At 38.9% G+C, this 6547-nt stretch overlaps 1 non-coding gene across 1 annotated transcript; it reads left to right on the top strand.

The window, feature by feature from the left end:
* Positions 1 to 2037: 2037 nt before the first annotated feature.
* Positions 2038 to 2144, top strand: LOC117795644. Its single transcript, XR_004619723.1, has one exon. It is a non-coding gene; the product is annotated as a U6 spliceosomal RNA (small nuclear RNA).
* Positions 2145 to 6547: the final 4403 nt, after the last annotated feature.

The raw sequence follows: 6547 nt of genomic DNA, 5'->3' as shown, positions 1-6547 counted from the left end.
AGCCTGGTGATGGGTAGTAGGGAGGGCACGTATTGCATGGTGCACTGGGTGTTATATGCAACTAATGAAGCATCAAACTTTACATCGGAATCTGGGGATGTACTGTATGGTGATTAACACAATATAATAAAATAAAATTAAAAAAAAATATGATTTTGTTGTTTTTAGCATAGCAAAGGTGACCTTGGATTTTGACCGAATAGTCACCTAAACCTGAATATTTGGAAACAAACTGTGGCCATTAAGAAGCATAAGCTTTAGGGGATGTACTGTATGGTGATTAACATAATATAATAAAATAAAATTTAAAAAAAAAAAAGAAAAAAGAAAGACACACAGAAAGGAGACGTGGCAAACCATGATGGTGCTGGAGACACTTCTGGTTGGCCTTGCCCCTTTTGGGGCTACCAATTCCCCCTTTGAATGTATGTACTAACAAGCATCCTTCTGGGAAATCTTTGTGTGCTTATTCCATCAAATTAAAGTGGCTTGGTGATGAAAAAAAAAAAAAAAAAAAAAAGAAGCATAAGCTTTAAAAAACATGCATTAACACTAGTGTCAAAGCTTCATGTTTTAGCAATTTATTTGAAGATTTCCTTAGTAACTAATAGCTTGTTTTGAAGAAATATGTACATAAAATTCAGCTCCTTTAGTTTCACTTCATCTTTTTTTCCTGCTAAATCCAAGTAAAATTAAATGGAATAATTTTTAAAGAAATATTTACAACAGTTTTCTCTGTATTGTGGGATTGGAATGATTTGAATATATATATGATTTTCCTGACTTTCCTACCAAGAATATGTATTGCTGTTAATATGAGAACATCCCATAAAATTTAACAAGAATAGACTTTTTCTGCTAAGGAAGACCTTCTTCATGCCCCACTTTCCACTAATCATTACTATCAGTCTTGCAAACTCATTTTTGAAAGGAGCTCACCTTCTTACTGATAGCAGGTATAGCTTTGCATATTGATTGCTCCTGCCTGTAAGATTTTTGGTTTCTCAAGGACTAGGCCTGGGTATCTACACCATTGCTAGTCTCCTGATGGGCTCAGCACGGCCTCAGGCTGCTCCCACTGGGTACCGGAAGGCATCCTGGGTAGAGGCAGAGCTGCTTGGCCTGCACCCCAAGCTCTTTCCCAGAGCCCCCTGTGGGGTGAAAGAGAAGGGAAGACAGTAGATTCAGGCTCACAGAAGCATGGTAATGGAATCCACAGGGCAATAGCTTCAAGTTCTCCACACCAATCATTAGGCTTTCAAAATTGCATAGAGTATTAATTAGAAGCCCAAATCCTTACCTATGTGTTGAATCAGCACAATAAACAAATAATCAAATGGTAGGAACAGACTAAACTCAGAGCCTCTTCCCATGAATAGTATTTGTGGGCACAAAGCATTTTTTGGAGAAGTGGAGCAGCTCCCATGTTTGTAGAGATTTAGGAAATGGTCACAAGGGAGTGAGAAGACAGTGAACACAGGAAACTCTCAAATGCTGGTGTTCTCATGGAAAAAGCCTTTCATGGAAAACAGATAATTACACAAAATTTGCTTCCTCCCCTTAAACCATGGACCCTTCTCGTTGCCACGCTTTCCTGCAGACAAGGAAGACCTCCAGAAGAGAGAGAGTAGGAAGAAGGAAAGGAGAAAAGGGAGATAGGGCCTGGGAGCTCGAGATGAAGATGAAACTCTGAGAAACAGGCAATACTTCAAACTGGACAGTGAGTCATGCAGGGTGGAGCAGGTCAGAGTTGCTAACTTACTGTTTGAAGGGCTAAGAAACTTCAAAATGATTGTTTTAAATTAGGCTATTTGTGAATCTCTTGTTTCCTTGCTCAGACCCCTGGGGATCAGTTGGGGCAGAGGATGAAGATAGGACCCAAGCCAAGCCCGTTTGCTCATGACTTTGAACAGGCACATCTCTCACTAGGACACTCCAGTTCATTACAACGCAGCAGGCGGCAGGTGACAGAAGGAAAGAAAGAAAGAAAAGGAGGAGAGGAGCCAAGAATTAGAAAACCAATGACTTAAACTTCCTGTGCTCGCTTGGCCAGCATGCATACTAAAATTGGAACAATGCAGAGAAGATTAGCATGTCCCCTGTGCAAGGATGACACACAAACTCATGAAACATCCCATATTTTTTTCAGAGATGATGAAAACATTCTGGAGGTGGACAGTGGTGGATGGTTGTACAACAACATGAATGCACTTAATGTTATTAAACTATACACTTAAAAATAGCTGAATGTGATGAGCACTGGGTTTTTTTTATAAAACTAATGAATCATTGAGCACTACACCATAAACTAATGTACCGTATGTTGGCTGATTGAATTTAAATTTAAAAAAATTTTTTAAAAAGTTTAAAAAAATAGCTGAATGGTAAATTTTATATTTTACCGCAATTTATAAAAAACAAACGTGGCCCCTAGGGTTGGATAAAGATGTCAAAAGGAAAAATCAGCAAGTAAAAGTCATGCAATTAACAAAATAAGAGCAGAAAAAAATCTAAAACACAAATGCAAGCCCTCAGTCATTGTGGATACCACGGTATCAGCATACACTAGTGGAAAGAGCTAACTTGGCTATTACCTGATTCAAAGTCTCAGTCTGCCACTTACTAGCTGTGTGACCTTGGACAAAACACCTAAATGTCCTTGAACCTGTTTCTTGCTTAAAATAATGAAATGGGGGCGCCTGGGTGGCACAGCGGTTAAGAGTCTGCCTTCGACTCAGGGCGTGATTCCGGCATTATGGGATCGAGCCCCACATCAGGCTCCTCTGCTATGAGCCTGCTTCTTCCTCTCCCACTCCCCCTGCTTGTGTTCCCTCTCTCGCTGGCTGTCTCTATCTCTGTCAAATAAATAAATAAAATCTTTAAAAAAAAATAAAATAATGAAATGACTTTGGACTCACAGACCTATTTGGAGAATTAAGATATTATAGGCAAGGCATTTAACATAGTAATGACTCCTACTAGGCATTCACACTGTGTTTCCTTTCCCTTTCTGCATGTGGAAGGTTGCAAAAGCAATGTGTTGTGGGACACAGAATCTAACTTGAAAGATGGTAAGGATAAATTTTTTAAAAATGAAATTATATGGAGATAGTATTTGGGCAGTAGTTCCTGAGAGAGGCAGACCAGGTGTAGAAAGGACCCTCTCATTGCTGAAAAAGACTTAAGACTTGTTATTAGAGTACTGAGTTAGCTGTTGTAACTAAGTAACCACCCCCCCTCCAATACAGTGACTGAAATGAGACGGAAGCTTATTTTTCTCTGTATAATACTCCAGAGGTAAGCTATTTAAGGCTGACAAAGCAGCTCTATCATTCTCAACACACAAGAGTTCTATCATTGGATCCAAAGTTGCTTTAGAGTCTTGACATCATCTGGGTAGTGGAAGGGTTTTGGGGGGAAGGGCCAGTGGTGGCATCTACCTTTCTTTTTAAGGGTATGACTTAGAAATGACACACCTCATTTTTCCACCCACACCACATTGACCAAATCCTTGCTGTAAAGGATGCCAGGGGAAGTAAACTCCTTGAGTCCTATTACTAAGAAGAGGAGTTTGGACAAAGAGATACTATCTCAATGAGATATTATCAAAAAAACAGAAAACAACAAATGTTAGCAAGGATGCGGAGAAATCAGAACTCTTAAGTACTGTTTGGTAGGAATTTAAAATGGTGGAGCCACTATGGAAAATAGTCTGGAAATTCCTCAAAAGAATTCAGAACAGAACTACCCTATGATCCAGCAATTGCATTTGTTGGCATTTCTCCAAACGAACTGAAATCAAGACCGTGAAGAGGTATTTGTACTCCCATATTAACTGCAGCATTATTCACAAAAGCAAAGAGATGGAAACAACCTAAATGTCCATCAAAGAATAAACAGATAAAGAAAATATATACATACATGGGTTGTTATTCTGTCTCATAAAAGAAAGAAATTCTGTCATAAGCTACAACAAGGAGAATCCATGAGGATATTATGCTAAGTGAAGTCAGTCACAGGAGGACACACAATCCATAATTGTACTTATATGAGGTGTCTACGGAATAAAATTCATAGGAGCAGCAAGTAGAATGGTGGCTGCCAGGCACTGGAAGGAGGGGGAAACAGAGCTGCTGTTCAGTGGACAAAGAGCCTTAGTCATGAAAATGGAAAAGTTCTGGAGATGTGCTTTACAATAATGTGCATATACTTAGCAATGCCGTACTGTGCATTAAAATTTTTTGAGAACAGTAAAAAAAAAAAGTTTGGATGTCGCTGTATACTTAGCCATCTCAACCACATAGCTCACATTATATTTTCTCTAGTTTGCAACCACCGACTTTCAAAATAACAAAGCTAGCACATTCCCCCAAATGGAAGCATAATTTCTTGCTTATTAATATATTCAGTAAATATTTATAGACTACTTCTATGTGTTAGGTACTATTCAAAACATCACAGATACAGAAGACTGCAAAACAGATGAAGTTCCTGATGTCATTAAGCTAAATTTTGGGGTGCCTGGCTGGCTCAACTGGTAGAACTTGCGACTTTTAATCTCAGTCATAAGTTCAAGCCCCATGTTGGATATGGAGCCTATTTAAAATAAAAAAGAAAACAAAACAAATGTCATTAAACTAAATAGGGGGAGAAAGTAAACAAAAATTGGTAGAAAAACATTAGATACCAATAAGTGCAAAGATGAAAACTAAGGGATGTGGGAACAAGCAACCAGATGTTTATTTAGATGGGGTGGTTAGGGCTGCCCTCACTGGGGAAATGATGTATAAGTTGAACCATTTGAAGAACAGGAAACAGAACATGCCAGGAATGGGGAGCTTCACGTGCAGAGGTCCTGATGGGGGAAAGATCCAGGAGGGTTTGTGGTACAGAAGGGCCAGCGTGGATTTAGCACGAGAGGGACAGAGGATGTAATGTCAGGAAGGAAGGCGGGAGCAGTTTGTTCTTTGGCATTTCCCAGTGCTGAGGACCGTGTGCACAGGTCGGTACACCATGAGTATTTGAAAAATGAATAAGCTAGAAGATAAAGATCAGAGGCTGTTGGCAAGTAGCCTCTAATTCATAGCTGTCCTCTGCTATGGATTGCCCTCTGCTTATCCTACACCCATCTCTCAGCCCCTGTCTCTCAGAATCTAAGACTCTTTTTATCCTTGGAGTTGCTCTCGCTGTCTTTGGTAGCCTGATGTCCTCTTATTAAAAATGGAGTTAGGGAAGGAATTTGGGAAGGAGATAGGTATCTGAATACAATGATTACGTCTCCTTTTTGGCTTTCTCTGCTCTTTGCTAAATAGCTCTAGTTCTCTTAATTTTTCTCTGTGTGGTTTTCCAGATGTGGAACCAGCCTAACAACCTAATACTTAAAAGTGTCACGTTTGGAGAGGCAATATGATTAATGGAGTGCGGAGATGGGGTGGTCGTTAAGGCTGTAACCTTTGGAGCCAGACTTCCTGGTGTGAATCCCAATTGTTATTGTTTGGGTCACTCTGAGTAAAGTACTAAATCACTCTGGTCATCTGTTTACTTTCTATTAAGTGGGGGTTAATGGTGATTTCTCACCATGAATTTAAAGAATTAATATTGTTAAAATGTCCATGCTACCCACCGTGATCTACAGATTCAGTGCAATCCCTTTCAAAATACCAATACTACTTTTCATAGAACGAGAACAATTAATCCTAAAAAACTGTACATAACCACAAAAGACCCCAAAGAGCCAAAGCAAGCTTGAGAAAGAACAAAACAGCTGGAGGTATCCAGATTTCAAATAGGACAAAGCTACAGTAATCAAAAAAGTATGGCAGTAATAACAACAACAAAAAAGACATAAAAGATCAATGGAACAGAGTCCAGAATTAAACTCGTGCTTATATGGTTAATTATAACAAAGGAGTGGTGCCTGGGTGGCTCAGTTGTTAAGCACCTGCCTTCAGCTCAGGTCATGATCCCAGGGTCCTGGGATCGAGCTCCTCATTGGACTCCCTGATCAGTGGGAAGCCTGCTTCTCCCTCACCCGCTCCCCCTTCTTGTGTTCCCATTCTTGCTGTGTGTCTCTATCAAATAAATAAATAAAATCTTAAAAAAATTATATTAAAGGAAACAAGAATATGCAATGGGGAAAAGATAGTATCTTTCCATTTATTTTTGTCATCTTCAATTTCTTTAATCAGTGTCTTATAATTTTCGTATTACTGGTGTATCACCTCCTTGGATAAATTTATTCTTAGGTATAATTATTATTTTTGATGCATTGTTAATGGGATTGTTTTCTTAATTTCTGTTTCTGCAACTTTGCTGTAAGTGTACAGAAACATAGATTTCTGTACATTAATTTCATTTCTTGCAACTTTATGGAATGCATTTATTCCAATAGTTTTTTTAGAGAGTCTTTAGGGTTTTCTATGTAAAATATCATGTCATCTGCAAATAGTGACAGTTTACTTCTTCCTTATCAATTTGAATGCCTTTTGTTTCTTATTGCTGTGACTAGGACTTACGGTATTATGTTGAATAAAGGTGGCAAGAATGG

The sequence above is a fragment of the Ailuropoda melanoleuca genome, chromosome 1, assembly GCF_002007445.2.
Source record: "Ailuropoda melanoleuca isolate Jingjing chromosome 1, ASM200744v2, whole genome shotgun sequence".
NCBI classification, from domain to species: Eukaryota; Metazoa; Chordata; class Mammalia; order Carnivora; family Ursidae; genus Ailuropoda; species Ailuropoda melanoleuca.
This window is presented reverse-complemented; position numbering and strand designations above follow the sequence as displayed.